General features: G+C 39.6%; 1 protein-coding gene across 1 annotated transcript in view; it reads left to right on the plus strand.

The window, feature by feature from the left end:
* The first annotated feature begins 512 nt into the window (after positions 1 to 512).
* RAB27B (RAB27B, member RAS oncogene family) overlaps positions 513 to 20109 on the plus strand; it is a 63602-nt gene continuing 44005 nt past the window's right edge. The window contains exon 1 of the mRNA XM_065932765.1: positions 513 to 944. The gene's annotated coding sequence lies outside the window, so the exon portion shown is untranslated. The remainder of the gene's footprint in view (positions 945 to 20109) is intronic.

Raw genomic sequence — 20109 nt, forward strand, 5'->3', positions numbered from 1 at the left:
GGAAAAAAAATCAATTGCTATTGCATGTCTTCAACCTTGGGCTCTTACCATCAGGCTAAACACCAAGGATGTCTTAGTCTGTCTGAGATGTGACCTCAAGAGAGCCAGCCAGGATCGTGGGTGTGGGCAGATGATTGCCAAGTGTCCGTCAGACAGTAGGTGCTTACTCAAGATGTGTTCAGTGAATGTGTGTGCTGCCTGATCTCCTCTGACCTCATAGACACGACCCCTGCTGCCTCAGCTGCAGATCTCTGAAATGACAGAGGGAGGCAAAGGTGAGGAAGGCGCATCCTGGTGAATGGATTCATATGAACAGACCTTAACTTTGAAAACACGGATTTCCTTCCGAGCCCTTTTATTTCCGGAGGCCCCTCTCCGCTCCTCGGTCTCTTAGGCAACTCCTTGGTCTCTTAGTTAATGAAGACCTCCCCTCCCGGAGCAGAAAATGCAGTGCCCTGGAAGCCGTTCTCACAGTGCCCAGGGGCTCTCTGGAAAAGAGAAATCCAAGAAAACACGGAAAAATCAAGGACTCAAAATGAGATGGCTGCTGGGGCTTGGAGACCCACAGAGCCGAGAACTCGGAGCAGAAATCGAGCGCCCTTGAGTCACCAGCAAGATTAGCCGGAGGTGCGCGCCGCACGTCCGCCTTAGGACTGGGAGACACGCCTTCGTCACACACGAACCCTGCAGATCCCGGAGCTCGGCGGACTCGGGGGTGGTGCTTCCAGTCCTGCCGCTGCCGTCCGGACGGGCAGGGCTGGGGACCCGCCGGCTGCTGGAGCGATCCAGAGCCACAGGTTGGGGGAAAAGAATCGGAGCGGGACCGTCGCCCTGGAAGGCAGACCCCGGGCCGTGGCCGGTGTCCAGGAGTTCCAGGGCTTGGGGAAGGGGGAAGGAAACCTCTGAAACCCGACACCTCTCGCCAAGGAAAACTTCGCAGGCTGGTGAGTTGGGGCGGCCAGCCCGGCTGTTATTGCTGGAATGTGTTCCCACCCACTCGGGGGGTTTGCTGAGCGGCTCGCCTGCGAAAAGGAAGTGAGACGTGGATGCGGAGATGTAGGCCGGCGGCGAGGGACCCCGGGTCTGGAGCGGGGTCCGGGGTGTGAGCGCCCTGGATCTGCGGCTTCCACCTGGGATTCCGGTGCAGGCGTGATGGGGGCGCGGATGTCATCAGAAAACTAGCTGGTGTCTGTCTTTGTTTTGGTCCTCGCCGATCAAACAGCTGGTTGGGATTTAAAAAAAAAGAACCTGGCTTAGCAAAGTCAGTTTCCTTCCATCTGTATCTCAAAGACAACCGAAATAACAATTCTTTTTCATCATCATGTGTTTCGAGGTTCATTTAAGGAGAAGTCATTTCGTGAGGCGAGACAAGGGATTGGACGTTTCTTTGTCCGTCCTCAGGTGAAATAGCCCCAGAGAAATCAAGAGCCTGTCTGATAGTTTTGGGTTTTTTTTTTTAACCTCTTTTTTCAGAATTGTGATCTGGGTATTGCAGTCCTAGAAGGGTGTGTACACATGTGTTTGTTCAACTGGTCACAATAAATGAGCTTCCAAGAGTTTCCAACTCTGTACAACATTATCTCATTGTCTGAAAGCTATTGAATCAGGTGGAATGTCCCTAAGCAGAAGTTGCAGGTTCTGCTCCTAGGAAAAGGCTGAGTTTGGTCAAACTCATCACACTTGCTACTAGCTGTTACACATTGGTTAACATTGTTACTGCTTTTTATCTTGAGACCTAAAATGAAGGATATGTCGATTCCAGTTGTGTATCTAGCACCTTATTAAGACAAAGTCAACAACATGCAGTTTCAGAGTTCTTAGCAACAAAATTATTGTTGAACATAATAATAGTTAAGAATTTTTAGTCAGTTTCAAAGATGTACTGTTCTTAATATTCAGTTACATTCACACATCTTCAGTAATATTATAAATAAACATATCTATATATATGTTTTATGCACACGATTGTAGAGTTCTAAATTTGAAGTTAACAGAAAAGTTAACTTCAGCAGGATAGCCTCAGGCATTTCAGTTTATTGAATTTTTAAGCTACTGTAAAGTCCGAACTGTCGTATGAAGTGAGACCCATACCTGCCTTGTGCTGTTCCCCCATATACTTATTTTTCACAATTTCCTATCATTAACCCTCTACCTGGAGGGAATCGGCCCTTCTTGAAGGCAAGAAGGGATTTTAGGAATGACCAAAACAAGGTAATCTTGGCAGATCGTTTAATGCTAGGGAGGCTTTTCTGCTTAAGAACTGACAGTGGCCTCCCATAAAATGTTACCATCTTTGCTTTCGAAAGACCAAAACCTTGCCAATGAAACTGGACAAGCCTGTTCTCAAAGATGCCAAGAAGGAATCAAAGGGTATCTGTCAAATGTAAGCAAACCACAACTCTCTCATAGGCCATTTCTGGAACAGGACTCTGACGACCTGATAGGGAAGGTAACTAAAATAATTGATTGGCTCAGCTCCTTGGCACACCAGCTTATATTAAAATTACCTACTGGTTTCTGAACTGCTTTTCATTATATTTAACTGTACTTCTGGAAAGATAGAAGTCATCCAAAGCCCCAGGTGGTTCAAAACAGAAATCTGCTGTTTTCCCACCTTTACCCTGGGACATTTTTGGTTAGGTTTTTGGTCTTGCAGATCAGGACAGCATGAAACATAGACCAACTATTCACATAAAGCTCAGCTCACAATTAATCCAGTTTCTTGAGTTGATTCATCAAGGTAGGTTAAGTAATTGCAGTTTTGAGAGACAGGAAAACAATTACTGTAAAAACAGACAGGACAAACTAGGTGTTTCCCATGAAGGGTAAGTCACTTTTTTGGAGTTGGTGGCTAAAGGGGTGTAATTTTTCACTCATTATTAGGTGTAGAATGGAGCTGACATTATTCTATAGTAGTAGGAAGTAGCAACACCACGAAGCATAATAAAAACCAATTGTAAACCTCATAAATGGAGTTGAGAGTATTACTTAATTTGCTTCACTCCCTTTGTGATCATTATTCATATTCTTTAAATATTAACCTTCTGTCATAAGCCCTCCTTAAATGAAGGAAACCTGTCTGGATTATCAGTAATGAAAATAAAATGCTGTTTAACACATTGCCAAAAATTTTTAAATAAGTTGTCTTTTCTAACTAAACAACTGATGAGTGTAGTTGAGAAAAAGAACTTATATTTCTTGTTCATATCGTAAACAAATGTTTACTAATAGTGTCAAGCCTTATGCTGGGCTCTGTGTGAAGAGAAGTGGACCAAATGCATAGAAATGCCTGGACCCCGGACTTGCCTTTCACTTTAGGGGAGTAGATGGATGTTCAAGTTAGATCTGTGATCCACTGGGGCTAAGTGCTGGACGAGAAGGTAAAGCAGAGAAGGAACAGACTGTGGCAGTGACACGCCCAGTCAGTGTTGACATTTTAGATCAGGTGCCCAGGAAAAGTCTAACTGAGAAGGTGACATTTGAATGTTGCTCTAAAGGAAGCTCAGGAGTGAGCCATGTGGTTACAGGGAGGAAGAGCTGTCTAGACTGAGGGATCAACAAGCAAGAGTTTGCCTGGCAACTTCCAGGAGTGGCAAGGAAGGCTGTCTGTGTCCCTGGGGGCAGGGTCGTCCGGGGGCAGGGTCGTCCTGGGGCAGGTCACAGAGGGCTTTGAAAGCAAGTATATTGGCTTTTGATTTTTATTCTGAGTGGAGGAAGGAGTCACTATCATTTAGATGTTGTCTGTTGAAAAGAAGCTGAAGCTCCAATACTTTGGCCACCTGATGCGAAGAGCCAACTCACTGGAAAAGACCCTGATGCTGGGAAAGACTGAGGGCAGGAGGAGAAGGGGGACGACAGAGGGCGAGATGGTTGGATGGCATCACCGACTCAGTGGACATGAGTTTGGGCAAACCCCGGGAGATGGTGAAGGACAGGGAGGCCTGGCGTGCTGCAGTCCATGGGGTCGCAAAGAGTCAGACACAGCCTAGGGACTGAAAACAACGGAGGAGACTAGAAAGAGGGGCGGGAGAGGGGCACAGAGTGAGGCTGGAGAGACCACCTGGGTCAAGTGAAGTGAAGGGAAAGTTGCTCAGTTGTGGCCGACTCTGTGCAACCCTATGGACTATCCAGTCCATGGAATTCCCCAGGCCAGAATACTGAAGTGGGTAGCCTTTCCCTTCTCCAGGGGATCTTCCCAACCCAGGAATCGAACCCAGGTCTCCCACACTGCAGGCGGATTCTTTACCAGCTGAGCCACCTGGGAAGTCTGCCTGGGAAGTCATTGCAAAGACGGGATAAGGTCCGTCTGAGAAAACTGAAGAGTCCACGCCATGACTTATTTGTTATAGACAGTTGTCTGTACTGAGAAGCTGAGCGAAGTGATCGTCAACCTCTCTTCCAAAACTGTGACCCTACAAACCCAAGAAAGAACACAATTTGTTTGATACTTGATAGATATTGTAGATCACATATTAAGAGATAATAGTGAAAATTTAGTTTATACAGTTGTAAAACATAGCATCAAAGTAAAGTAGATAACAGCATAGTATAAGGCAGTTGCCTGGAGGAGGGAATGGCAACCCACTCCAGTGTTCTTGCCTGGGCAATTCCATGGACAGAGGAGACTGGCGGGCTACGGTCCATGGAGTTGCAGAGTCAGACACGACTAAGCAGTTGAGCTTGCACGCACGCATATATAGCAATTGTAGCTGCCATAGAAACCAAATGTCTAATATTCAGAAATGCAGGAACAGCCTTTTTTAGTAGGTAAAGTATGTTCAAAGACATCAAGATTCACATAATTTGGGGAACAGTTTTAGACAAGGCAGATATAGGTATAAATTGGTGAGATTTAAATCAAACCTTTAAGAAGCCCATCATTAATCAAATTATACTGGTGCTGAGTAGTAAAGCTATGAGAATGGCATTTAGTTTCCTTAAGGCACAGTTTTCTGCTGTGTGCAGCAAAAGGAATAGACTGATTCGTTTAAATCCCTATTGTCTAGCTCTAGACCTGGGTAACCTACAACTCTTGCTTCCTGTTTAGTTCCTTACCTTCCTTTTCCCCTTGTTTTTTTTTTTTTTTTTCCTCTCTTTCATTTATGTACCTATTTATCCAGATAGATATTCATAATTATAGATGTATTATGTGCATGAGTTTAGATACTCATAGATATAGATGTATATATATATATGTGAGTATATATGCATACATGTACACAGAGACAAAAAGAAAGAGAAAAACATAAATTCTATAAAAGAGGGCAAATTTCTTTTTAAGAGGCTTAAGAAAATATTCAAGATTTTCTTTTAGTTTTCTTTCTGTAATCCATAAATTTATTGTCAATTATAGTGAATTTGGGGTCAACCTGATTTGTTTTCTTGTTCCTCTCTTTTTAACTTGCTCAGAAAAGTGAAACTGTGTGTTAAATCTGACCTGAGGGATACACCAGAATATAAATAATTAGAAAAGGCAAAATGGGTCTGTGTGATATTTGTCCAATCCAACATAGGCAAGGTCCTCAGAGTCTGAGAAGTTTGTTAAAAGAGTTGCTCAGTTCTCGTGGGCTGTTATTAAAAATATACTATTTTCATAAACAATGTATAGTTGATGTGTTTCTGGATATGTGAAAATATTTTTTTAAAAAGTATAGAATGAAACTAGATTTTTCAAAGAGTGAACAGAAAACCTGGCCTCTCTTAGTGCCTAAAATAGTAGAGGCCTTTTCCAAAATCGGGAGCTTTCTTATATTCACCCAAGGTGCCTCCTTGAGCTGACTTAGACCTTGGATTTTCTGAAGTCTTTTTTCCAAATGCTGGGAAGCATTGGAGCAATGCATCTAATTTGCTAATTTCTTAATTTTTTTTTGAGTGAGCAAAACAACTAAACAGGCAGAAACTATCACACCCAGTCTCGGCCCCGTCCCTCCCTCATTCAAATTTTGATCTTAATCATTCCAAGGTTGGCGATGCCAGCTATCAAAGGCTGCTGCTCACAGCTTGGAGGTGAATGATTCTATGAGAAACAATACAGAAAACACTGCAAAACATATCTTAGGAAAAATCACTTTAGTGAAAATATCCTGGTATTTACAACTAAGGGGTTAGAAACACGTAGAAACAAATTCAAATAAATACAACATGATATGACAAAGCCCTATTCTTTAATCTTATGTTAGAAATGAGATGCTAAGAAGATGTGGCGTGCACACACACACTGGAATTCTCTGCTCAGTCACTTCAGATGTGTCCAGCTCTTTGTGACCCCATGGACCATAGCCCACCAGGATCCTCTGTCCATGAAATTCTAAGGCAAGAATAGTGGAGTGGGTTGCCATGCCCTCCTCTAGGGATCTTCCCAACCCTGGGATAGAATTTGAGTCTCCTGATCTTCCTGTATTGCAGGCAGATTCTTTACCACTGAACCACTGGGGAAGCCCACACTGGAATACTATTCAGCCATAAAAAAGAACAAAATTTTGCCATTTGCACCAACATGGATGGACTTGAAGGCATTATACTAAGTAAAATAAGTCAAAGAATGATAAATACTGTATGATATCACTTATATGTGAAATCTAAAATGTTTCCCTGGTGGTAAAGAATCTTCCTGCAATGCAGGAGACCCAGGTCTGACCCCTGGTTTAGGAAGATGCCCTGGAGAAGAGAATGGCAACGCCACTCCACTACTCTTGCCTGGCAAATTCCATGGACAGAAGTGCCTGGCGGGCTACAGTCCATGGGATCGCAAAGAGTCAGACACAACTGAACAACTAACCTGTCATATCACAGAAAACTAGTGAATAAAACAGAAAGAAGCAGACTCACAGTTATAGAGAACAAACCAGTGGTTATGCATTGGGGGAAGGGCAGTACAAGGATTGGGGAGCGGGAGGTACAAACGACTGGCTGAAAGATAGTTTCAAGGATGCATTGTACAACATGGGGAATAGAGCCAATATTTTGCAAGAACTCTAACTGGAAAATGACTTTTAAAAATCATATAAAAATTTAAAAATTAAAAAAAGATACAGGATGCTAGTTGACGAAGACCGCACAGTAGCAATGAAATGGAATGAACAACTTTGGGTTTGCTTTTTTCTCAGGACTGCACTGAGCCATCATCAGGTGCTAGTCATTTTGAAACTGGCCTAAAGACTGCAATTCCACCCCACCTCCCGCCACCTTGTTAGATTATAATTTTTTCACTTAGCTACTAGAAAAACCAAGGAAACAAAGGTAGAATATGTAACTCATTATTAGTACTGCTCCTGGATAGTCTCCTAATGGAGGTGCCCTCTTCTCACTCCAGAAGTTTGCACGTCTGGTGAGAAATCATTCCGTTTAAGATTGCAAAGAGTATGCTTAGACAGAGGTGAGAGCGAGATGAGAGCTGGAAGGCAAGGCCCCGCGTCTCTAACGGGGTGGTTACGCCCACTGCAGGCTTGCCCTACGCTGCAGACTTGATAAGCCTGGCGAGCATCTGTTTCCGGTGCGAGGTGGGGGAGGTCTTTGAGTTTTATGGTGTGGTTTTCTCTGTGAAACGACTCTGTGATGATAGCTGTGTTGTGATGAAGATGAATTTCCTTTGAGCCGTAATGCTCTTCTCTCTGGTTCCCAACACGGCTTTGCAAGTCAAGGGTAGTTTTCATGGCTCCGACTCCTGGTTTTTCACGCTTGCCGAGTGCACTTTGACTTTTTAAAGTCAGCTCTTGTGTGAGGCCCATGGGACCAGAAGTCCTTTTCCTATCCTTTGCATTCTGGAAGGTGTTGGATTAGGATGATTTTAGTGAAATAAAGGCTAAGGTATGCTGCAATTCGTCTAGAGTAGCAATGATTCTTAAAACCAGTATAGTAAATATGCAGACACCTAAGGGGATAGGCTTGGCACCTTGAGAACAGAAAGCTAATTCAAAAGAGTAAATTTCAAGGTTTCATAAATGTTAGCTATATATTTAAAGAGAGACATGTATTCTGTTTCATCATCTTTTATTACCAGTAGAAACATTTTTGTCTTATTTCTCAGGAATTATGTTCTTTAAAAGTGTGTAGAAAATGAAATAAGAGGGTTAAGAAATAGTTCACTGCTTTTTAGTCATTTCTACCATAAACATGTTATTGGGCACTGTCAAACATGACCCAAAACATGAAAATAAAAGTCAAAGAATTCTTGACATCCTTCGGAGAACACAAATTCTACCTGCATAGTATAAACTTTAGAGAAAATGTCAAGTTAGTCATGCTAAAGTTGACATTTAAAATTATTTATTACAATAAAAAGATCTGCCTACCATGTTGAAACTAATAATAGCAACTTAGTTTCTAATATAACTTTTACATATCTGAATTGTTTATTAGAAATATTCATTATGTGCTGTTTTGTATCAGCAGCATATTTAGTCATTTGATTGAAAGGCTGTATAAGACATAGTTCATTTGTGAAACAGATCGCCAGTCCAGGTGGGATGCATGAGACAAGTGCTCAGGGCTGGTGCACTGGGATGACCCAGAGGGATGGGATGGGGAGGGAGGCGGGAGGGGGGTTCAGGATGGGGAACACATGTAAATCCATGGCTGATTCAGGTCAATGTATGGCAAAAACCACTACAATATTGTAAAGTAATTAACCTCCAACTAATATAAATAAATAAATAAAAATACAAAAAAAAAAAAAGACATTGTTCCTACTCTTGAAGAGCTTAGAATCTGTTGAGGTAGATCCATGAACAGATAATTTGAGTATAACTTGGTAAAGTTTGTTAGTGGTTTGAACACAGTATTGTGGTAATAAAGAGGAAGATAACACCTAAGGGGGCTGAAACTGTAGAGAGAACAGTTAGAAGTGGGAAATACAAATGGTCTGAAATTAGCTCAAAAGACGGTTAAGGTTGAAGTCAGATTAGAGAAATAATTAATGAATGGGATTGACCAGCTATAGGAGAAAAGAGAAAGTTTTATGGTCTCAATCATAAGAAGGCATTAGATGAATGAACGGTGGTTCCCAGAATTGAGATTAGGTGTAGAAAAAGTGAAGCACTTTGGAGAAGACCTGCTGCATTCAGGTACCTATAGTGATTCAACGGGATTTATTCAGGAAAATGCCTTCAGGAATCTGAACCATCTAGGAGAGGTCAGACTGATAATAGTAACTGGGAAGTGCTGTTCTGCAAGTGATCACAAAAATCCATAAGACCCAATGCCATCTTGAAGGAAACCCAGGGAAGAGGGAGGTTTAGTAGCCATAAGGTAGAAGTCATGATTTTCTTCCTATTGTATTGGCACCAATCAGCTTTGGCTAATAAGGCCATTTACATTCTGGAAGGACTTAGGGTTATTTATGATCATGTTAATTGCTATTATTATTAAATTGGGAGGATATATTAAATATGCCTGTAGCTCTTAGTTATGAATAGGGCATCATTTATCCCTGTCTGTGGGACAACCACTTTAAATATTTCCATGCCCTAGGATTCTGTTCACCCATATTTTCTCCCAGTCCCATTTGTGAAAAGTGACATGTCATAGCTCGGTTAGGAATGTGTTCTAGTACCATAGAAAAAAGACTGAGCAGAGTACTCAAGCAATTGAACCTATTGATTTTGGCTCATTAATATCATTCTTCAATAACTGATGCCCAGCACATATTAATTGAAGAACAAATTAATTGCCATTCCCTTTATTGCACTCAATAGCTTTGTTCCAGCTCTGCTGTGTCTGAATTTATGACACTTCTAATCTCAGGATCTGCTTACCAAAGCCTCACACAATGTATCTCGATGCTCTAAAAGAATTAAAGGATAGTTATCTAGTAAAGATTACTTTTGAAGTTTCCAACCCGTGTAAAATACTGTTACATAATTGACTTGTAAATGTGTGTCCACTGACTAAGTTTAAGGCAAGTTATTCTGTTTTCTGCTTCCTCTTCCCCCCACCTTGTCCATCCCCATATTAATACTCTTTCCAGTTCATTGTTCAAAACAGTTTGGGAAATATGTTGCTACATTTAAGAACATTCCTTATACAACCATCTGACTGCCTCTCACTCTCCACTGCAAGTATTCTGATTATTAGATAATCAGCCCAAGAACCTTCTGCATGACTACTTGTCCTATTGAGACATTCTCTCTGTTCCTTCTAGATGCAGGTGTTAAAGGTTGTCTTTGTTACGGATGCATCATTTCAGGCATCTAGTTCAGAACAAATGTGTTTTTTTATAAAGCCTTCTCATAATATGCCAATAGCTCAGTTATCTGTGTTCTGGTTATTATAGATGGAGAAAGACTTCTAAACAATGTTTTCATGACTCATCTATGAGTTAGACACATAATCCATGTCTACAAATACCCCAGTCAAGATTTCTAATTAAAACCATGTTGACTTTAGTCCTTTTTGTTCTCTAGCATTTGGTTACTTACATTATTTGCAAGCTGTTATCCAACTGTGAATCTTCGAGATTATCCCCTTCTGTAAATTCATCAATATTTCATATATTCTCCTGGGAAATATCAGCATGTTTCTTGTCTGAGGTTTCAGCACAGGGAAGTTAGCATTAGGGACCCAAATGTCTTGTTTTTGGCTCTCCCACTTGTGTGGTAATGTAGCAATTAACATGAAGAAAAGACAAATGTCATTTCAAAAAATGCTCTGTACAGCTTATGATAAACATTTATAGATCACTATAAATTATAATTATTATATATAATCATATATATTAATATACATTATATAATATATAATCATATATATGATTATTATATATTATATTATATATAAATTATTATTATAGATCACTATAAATTATCGCTATAAATTATGGCAGGATCGTCAAGGGTGAAAACTTGCATTGGTGTTTAATCTTGGATTAAAGACTGATAACAGGCTTCCTTATGTTCAGCTTTGAAACAGCAGCAGCAGCAGCAGAATGTATCCATTGAATGAACCAATTTTCAAGTTCAGGCCATTGTGGAAGAAAATGAGAAGTTTGATAATTTTGATTTTAATGGGTGCAGTTTTACAAATTCTGCATTCTCGTACAACTGCTTCCTATTTGGAATAATTTTTACATGCTACTTGTTGAGATTTCAGCCTGTGTTAGTGAATACAGGCTATATGTCATAGTATGAAGGAGATGAAAGCAGTTAAGAAAACATTTTTCCCATTCTAGGCATAATCTTTATAAATCTAGTTTCTTTTAACATGATTGCCAAAATTGGCCCCAGGAACAATTTAAAGGCACATCTGAACTGAGTGACCCAAGCAATAGGAAAGTCATCTCTAAATCACAGAGTCCCAGAGAAAGGGGTATATATAGGCAGAAATAAAAGTTTTTAATCTACGTAGGGCCTTTCTCTTGGCCTGATCAATTATTTAGCACCCCTAAATACTGAGAATATATTTTAAATACAGTACTAATTAAGAAAAGTCTGAATATAATAAATCTTGAATAATATATTCTTGTTTGTTTATTGCAGTGAATATCACTTAATTCTGATTACTCAGAAAATATTCCTGTTTAACGATCTGAAATGAACTGGTGTTAGAATTAATGAGAGTGAATATTCTTATGATATCCATTCTAAGAGTGAGTTTCCAGAACTATGTCTATATGATAGCAATGGGGTCTATGAGTAAATCCATAACAATAGTAGGTTTTATCATGAAACTTTATTAAGGAAGAAACAAAGGTGCTTTTCTGTAGACTTTTGTAGACATGATATATCCGCAGCTTCTCCTGTGTAATTGGAAATAATGAAGCTTTTTATAAGACCAGATATTCCCTATGGCCCCTAAAATTCTGTCTAGGTAAGTAATTTTATGTGTCTGTTTTATCAAGGAGGGAAGATTGTCTTTTCGTATCTTTTTTCCTTGTCATTTATTGAAGGTGGAACAAAGAATTTTCTTTTCAGTACAGGTCATGAGTAAAATTGCTCTCTCAGAACTTTATCGCAGAGCCCACTTTTATCTCTTTTGATACTTTTCTACAGTGCCAATACCAGTGTGTTGCTTTCAAGCTGGGAAAGCAATGACTTACTAACCAATCATTTTGGTGAATTAATTTCTGCTAAAGTAGCTATGACTGAAAACAGATAATGAGTCACTCTTCCAAGTAACCATGGTTGCTTTTTCACATGTAGCAAAAATCCAAAGGCATGCCTACTGTTAGACATTCCAGACTTAAGAACAGAGTTATAGGGCAACAATTTGGAGCAAAAATAACTTTATCAATAGTGAAAGCTAATGTAGCCTATGTGGATGGTGACACCCTGGCCCGGAATTCCTGGAGCAGCCGCCATTTAAAATCTTCCATTGCTAGGGCAGACTCTGGGTTAAACAGATATTCAAATCCCTAGTTTTGAAAATATGGTCCTTTTGAAGAAAGGATGCACTTTCTGTAGAGCCTCTTGGAAAGGAAGAGGCTCCACCCTTGGAAAGGAAATTGGTTCTTTCATAGAGTTTGAGGCTTGATCACCAAACTGTTTAAAACACGTCCCTGTGTATCTTTGACAGTAAGTTCTTAGTTTCCTGTCTTGGGGTGAACCTGCCAAGTAGAGGTAAATAAACTCAGTTGATAAACTGTCAGACACTGGTTACTCGGCATGTTAACAGTAACTGCCTGAGTATTTTTCCATCAGGAACGGTGGCATTTTTTTCTTAGCTAATCTCAGCCAACTGCTAATATAAGAGGTGGGTTCATAAAATCTATAGTTTCTCTAAAGAGCTCCAGATCCACAAAGGTAAAATAAAAAGCCAACCTTACAGACAGCAAAAGATTTCTTGGTTGTTTACATCTTGGTAATTTTAGAGTAATGCTTAACACCAGTACTACCCTCTGATTTGCTGCCTTCAGAAATAGATACCCATCTACTATTCAGTTAATTTTCCAGCCTGCCAGCCTAAAAATACAGACTTGTTACACAGAATAAAGTGGTTCAAAATTGAGGATTTTGGCAGTTCACGGGTACCACAAAGAGATACCACAGTGGTAACCCAAAAGGACTTTCCAGGTGGCGCAGTGGTAAAGAATCTGCCTGTTTGATCCCTGGGTCAGGAAGATCCCCTGGAGTAGGAAATGGCAACCCATTCCAGCACTCTTGACTGGAAAAGTTCGTGGATAGAGAAGCTTGGCAGGTGATAGTTCATGGGATCGCAAAGAGTCACATATGACTGAGCACACACATACACAAAGAGATAAGTGTTTGATTTTCTAAGAGACAGAAACATACCTTATGGATCATAGTTAGCAAAACTGCATCCAGTATTTGCCACATAAAAATATTTGGAAGCACTGTCAAGTAACAAGAAAAGTTCAATGTCAGATAGCAGAAGACTTTTATGGCAGAAATAGCCTTAAAGTATAATTAATAAGTTCATCATGGGAAATTTTAGTCCTGGTTTTCTGTCTGTACTTGTCTTATTTCCCAAATAATTAAGTCAGTTTTAGAAAATTTAGAAAACTATCAAGAGACTGGTTTACTCTCTTATTTGTAAGCAGTGATATGTAAGCAGTTTCTTATTTATTCTACTATATGGAAAACCTGTGTCAGATAACTACTGACATTTTTAAAAATATTCTATGGATTTTTCTTTGCAGAACTTTTAGAACATGTAAACAAATACACTGAAATAATTTCTAGTCTCTTTAAGGACTTGAGGTTTTTGAGGTTTTTTTCATAAAAAGAGTTCTATAAAGCTTTATGTTTCAAAGGAAATTTATATAGATATTTTCACATAATTTTTAAGCATGACACAGTATATCAGGGCATTATCAAGTCCATCAAAGCTTCCACGATAATGTAAAAAAAAGTCCATTGAAAACATATCAATAGGCTAGGTTCAGTTCAATTCTGTCACTCTTTGTGATCCCATGGACCACAGTACGCCAGGCTTCCCTGTCCATCACCAATTCCCGGAGCTTGCTCAAACTCCAGCTATGCTCAAACTCAAAATAGGCTAGGTAGAATTCCTTTTTCCTGTGGGCTAAAGCAGAATTCAAAATATTGACTGTCATATATGTTAAAACACCCACTGCCATTAATTAAGTTTTATCTGTCTCTACTTGTAAGAGCAAAATGCCTATTTAAAAATATTCTTTGTTTGGAGGGCTGCTGCAACTAAAAATTTCACCTTACATTTGCCAGTTTCAGGCAAAAATATCTTCAATTCATCCATTTGTATTGTTTTTTTCATGAGTGGAAACTGTAAGCATCTATGAAGTCAGTCACTGTCCTTCAAATTTACTTGTACCCTTGTCACTGGGCTTTCTGTCAGCAAGTAATCTAACCTGATGAGAGTTTGTAGTTAAGCTTTTTGTGATTAAAACGAAAAGCTTAACTTTTGTTAATTAATTAAATTAGCAAAATTAATTTTGTTAATTAAATAAAAAACCTCTGGTGATTGAGGTTCAAGAAGACATTTTAAAAAATTAGCACCATGTACCATTGATATTTATTAAAGCTTTTGGTAATAGTGAAGCTGTGATTTTAGATTTTCAGTAAAATTCATGATTTTGTTTTAGCAGTGCCAAACTGCCTTATATTGAGAAGATGATTCTGAAGGGAGACCTTAGACTTGGGGTTTAGAAAGAGCATCAGGGATATAGTTGCACGCATCTGTCCTGTTTCCGCTCCTGATTTCCCAAGGGACTGGGGGCTTGCTATTAAACACATTAAACAGCTGCCGTGGCACCTTGAGGACCAGTAAGAATAACAGGAACAGTTAAGCCACACTGGTGTGTACCTGATCGCGTGTCACCCGGGCCAGGGGACAATGTCAAATCGTTACAAAAGAAAGCAAAGCCCACTGGCTTATTTGGAAATTAGACACATTTGAACTTTTAGCTCAGTCTACTTGATTCTAATGCTTTAAGTATCATGTGATAACAAGATTATTTCCATTCTCCTGAATGTAAAAGGTGAGTGATGAAATCTTCTTTGAAAGATACTTTGAATTCTTATAAAGTTTGGCCAAAATCAAGCTATACATTTTTCTTCCCTTTCAGATAATCAAGAGTAAGCTAACTTTTAAAAACATGAATATTAAGGCAACCATTCCTCCTGTGCTGGAATCTGTTTGCCAGTTACTCATTCAAATAGATTTAAGATCACAGTCCAAATGAAGCCCAGGAAGTAGAAGTGCTTCCAGAATCAGAAAAACCCTTCCAGGGACTTCCCTGGTGGTCCAGGGGTTAAGACTCCGCGCTCCCAATACATGGGGCCTGGGTTTGACTCCTGGTCAGGGAACTAGACCCCACATGCTGCAGCTAAGACCCGACATGGCCAAATAAATATCTTTCTTAAAAAAGAAAAGAAGCCATCTCCATTACCCTGAGATGGCTTCAGTGAGCAGAGAAGTATCACAGTAATCAAGGTGGGGGTCTGAAATAATGAGTGTAGTTTCAAGAACCAAGCCAAGTGCATAAATAAAGCACAGTGCACAATTACAGTTTATCTGTGTATCGGTATCATCTACAGAAAATAACTTTGTGAAAAAAACGTTGAATCAACCATCAACTATGACAAATAACTATGAGTTAAAATATCTGTGGAGCCCTGTGGTGCTAGTAATCTCAATAATTTTCACTGAATGGAAGATCCAAGAGGGTTAATTAGTGTTGGCCCCAAGCCAAGTATAGGCAGAAAACCAGACTGCATTTTCCCTTCATGAGCTAATAAGTTTTCATTCAGAGCCACTTCTTACATAGTTGGTCCCTGGAGGACTTAGCTATGCAACATCCTAATTGAATGGACTGATCTGATTCACTACTAGTCCTACAAATTTCACATGGATCTTTCCCAATCTGCCTTTCTGCCAATTTTTGCCTACCGTGTGTGTACGTTGGTGGCATTGTGAAAATAGAGGGGTTGGCGAGGGGAGTGTGCTATTTCTGGTCTAATTCTGTTTTTCATCAAAGCCAGAAACAGGAGTTCCTGATTTGAACCTGGTATTACAACTTTTACTAATGACTTGGCCAAAACTAACGAAATATGTACCAAGCTCCTTTTCCTTCAGACGTATTTGCGTGGCAGTACGTGGTCATATAGCCTGATACGCATTTCTACCTTTAGAGTAGGAATCTACTGGGGAAGAAAAGAGACAATATAATATAAGGCAAATATAATGCAGGCAATATAATATAATATTATGTAATATATATTATGGATATAACAAAAGGGTCACTGCAATAGAAAAAAAAGTAAACTTGTGAAGGCAATATAATATTACATAATATAATTATGGGTATAATAAAAGGGTCACTGCCATAAGAAAAAAGTCAACTTGTGAAGTAGGCTAATGCAGGCTCCTCTGTAGGCTCCTCTTGTTTCTTCTCCACTTTTCCCAGGGACGCGAGTCCCCTGTGGGACTCTAGCTGCCCCCTCTGCCTCTGCTGCTCTTGTCTTTACCTTGCTCACATTTCCACGAGGTCACCAAAAAGTACCTGCTCCTGTTTGCATACCTGGGGGCGCTCCTTTCTTCTCAGTCATTTAATATTCTAATTGTTGCTCATGTGCTAATTGACCAAAATTTAACAAAATGTTTACCTTGGGAAAACATGCACTCCGTCTTCCTGATGCACGGGATCACGTACGCGTGACCTTGCCTGCCGGCTGAAAGGCCTTTGTAATTAACTCCCCAGTCAACACTCAGGGTGGTTTTCGCAGTCATTGACTGCCCTACTTGGAGTGGGGAACACTTGGTGTAAGTTCCTGGATGCGGTCAAATACGTCAGCGCTATCCCTTGTTTCAACTCACACACAGTAAACGAATGTCCTTTTCATAGTTTATTTAGAGCCACATTTTTTGCATTTTTGTGCTTTTAGGTGGTACTTTTTCTGTTTAAAATAACTCCCAAGCATATTGTTGAAGGGCTGTCTGTCTGGTGTTCCTAAGCTCAAGAAAGCTGTGATGTGTCTTATGAAGAATGTATGTGTGTTAAACATCATTCAGGCCTGAGTTATGGCACTGTTAGCTGTGAGTTCAGTGTTATTGAATCAACAATCTTTATTAAATAAGGTCTGTTTAAACAGTTGCTTTTGTTAAGGCGCTTAGTCATGTCCGACTCTTTTGTGACCCCATGAACTGTAGCTTGCCAGGCTCCTCTGTCCATGGGATTTTCTGGGCAAGAATCCTGGAGTGGATTGCAATTTCCTACTCCAGGGGATCTGCCTGACTCGGGGATTGAACCCACGTCTTCTGCTTGGCAAATGGGTTCTTTATCACTGAGCCACCTGGGAAGCCTCTCTTTAAACAGAAATACACATAAAACAAGATGATGTATTGATCACTTGGTGAAAATATTGTAACCAGAAGCTCACAGGAATCTCACTCTGTATTTTCCCTAGAAGTAAGAATAGTTCTTCAGTGTTTGCTAATTCTGTGTTGGTAGTGACTTTATAGAATAAAGCTACCATGAATAATAAGAATCGACTGTGTTTACTTCCTTCCATAAAAGGATTTGCAGTAGTTGAGGGTTAGTGATAAAAATGCAGTCAAGTAGATAAAAGAAGAATAAAAAAAAAAAGCAAAAACTGAGTCACATAGTTCAGAATTAAAGAGAAGCAAATTGTTTGAATAAGAGAACCTTGATGATTATTGTATTTAAGCAAAAAATTGAACTCGGATCTTCCAGGCAAAGAGGTAATGAGCACCTTTTCTTGTCAAATTTTAAAAAGTATACAATTTATTGAGAGAGACATCTTTTTCTATTATGCGTCCTAAGAGTAACTTTATGGCACAAGCACAGAGGAGATAATGTTTCTAATGGTAGTTTTATAAGTGATGCAGAAAAGGACCTTATGTAATTGCTAGTGTATTGACAAGAAAGCCCAAGGCATAAATACTATTTTGTTGTTCTAGGAAGGATTTCTAAAGGGATCTGAATGTTCTGTATATTTCTGGGATGCTGACATGAAATGCAGTACTGTCACATGTATTATGCTGACATTTACATTCTAAAGAACTTCAGATGAAATGATAGTGATGGTGGAGTTACTCAGCTCTCTGGCAAATTATAGGAGGAGATATAGTTCAGAAGGTTACAGTTTCGGTGTCTTTGAAATCGCTGCGTGGGAAGGGGAGGGTGGGATGGACTGGGAGAGTAGCGTTGACACAGATGCACTGCCATGCAGAACAGATCGCTAGTGGGAAGCGGCTCTGCAGCCCAGGAAGCTCAGCTCTGGGCTCTGCGAGGACCTGGGGGGTGAGATGGGAGTTGGAGCTGGGGTGGGGGCTTCACCAGGGAGGGGTGGATGTTTACCTAGAGCTCAGTCACTTTGTTGTGCAGCAGAAACTAACAGGCACAGCCCTGTAAAGCAACGAATACTCCAATTAAAAAAATAAAAATAAAATAAATCTAGAGAGAGGACATCTGTACTTGCCTGTGGATTAGAAAGTCAGCATGCAGTGACCAGGGAAAGAGGAAGGCCATGGCTTCCAACTGACGCCAGACAACTCCACTTAAGAACATGATGTTAATTAGAAATATCATGCTGCTTGTGAGGCTAAATATACCCTCCAAGCTTTGACTCTTTTAAATAGCCATGCTCATTTTTATTTATTAATCAATCCTACCACTGGCACTAAGAATTTTCTGGTAAGATATGGGGGAAGATATAAAGTATAGGCTCAAATGGTGAGGAAAGAAATGTTAAAAAAAATTCAGCAGAAACTTATAAACTCATTTTTAACCCTCCCACATATATTTCATGAATTGACTTTTTAAAAATTATTTATTTATTCATTTATTTGTTTGTGTAGGGTCTTAGTTGGAGAACATAGGCTCTCTCGTTGAGCTGCTCAGACTTAGTTGCCCTATGGGATCCCATCATATGGGATCTTAGTTCCCGGATCAGTGATTGAACCCTTGTCCCCTTCATTGGAAGGCAGATTTAACCCCTGGACCACCTGGGAAGTCCCATGAATCGATTTTTGATGCCCAAATTCTTGAGCTTAATTTGTCCTGATTTAAATGTTAACCCAATTCTCGTCAGAATTTATGAAAATAAGTGTTTACAGCTGCTTCATAAACCTATATTATCAGCAGTTTTATATAGAGATTTTTATATTGAGTGTTGGGTCTGCATATTATTAAAATATTAAATGGGAAAAACTCATAGAACTTACTCAGAAATAAATATACAAGTTTTGCCCTGGACTCTATGTAAGGAGATGTTTAAGTAGTAACAGGCTACCAACCTACAGAGAAAAATAAATAAATAAGGGCTTCAGAAAACTGAGGGAAAAACATTTTTTAACCATTATGATTTATGAAAGATATAAACCATTCAGTTTTTCTATTTTTAAAATTAAGAAGAGTAAACAAAAAACTTGATTCAATTAGATGTAACAAATACAATTGAATGGAGATGCAATTTGATTTGTTGAAAACTATTTGAGTTTTATGCAGATTAATTCCTGGTAATGCTTTACCAGAATGTGATAGATTCTGGAAAATATCTACTAAATCAAATATGTGTAAATATTTTAAAAAGCAAGCAAATTTCATGGTGTGGGGAGGGGTGGAAAAAGTAGGGAGATGGAGGGGTGTCTGTTTCGATGGAGTAAAAGTGATGTAAAATCCTCAGTGACCCATGGCCCTTTAGACACAGTGTTGGTGGTGTAGCTCTAGCCTTTTCTACAGATCCTGTAATTTTGTTCTTTCCAAGAGAATGCTCACTTTTTAAGGAATAAAGGAGAAAATAAATAGAATATCTCCATAATGGCACCAACATTGCTCTACAAAGATGGAGACCAATGCTGACAAGTGGAGATGGAGATGTGACCCAGCCAACAGCACCTCTGGGGCAAAGTACTTTTTTTATTTAACATGGACCTCTTTTGAAGTCTTTAATAAATTTTTTACAATTTTTTTTTTTAATGTTTTGGTTATCTGGCTGCAAGGCTTATAGGATCTTAGCTCCCCCAGTAGGGATCAAACCCACAACCCTTGCCTTGGAAGGCAAAGTCTTAACCACTGGACCACCAGGGAAATCCCTGGGGGCATAATAGTAAATGTTCATTCCAGAGTTGACTTTTTAAAAGCCTGGGTTGGGAATTGTAGTACTGGCTGCTCGGAAGAGTCAATGTGTGATGGGAGAAAGTACAAACGAAAAA

This window comes from Muntiacus reevesi, chromosome 4 (genome assembly GCF_963930625.1).
Source record: "Muntiacus reevesi chromosome 4, mMunRee1.1, whole genome shotgun sequence".
In the NCBI taxonomy this organism is placed as follows: domain Eukaryota; kingdom Metazoa; phylum Chordata; class Mammalia; order Artiodactyla; family Cervidae; genus Muntiacus; species Muntiacus reevesi.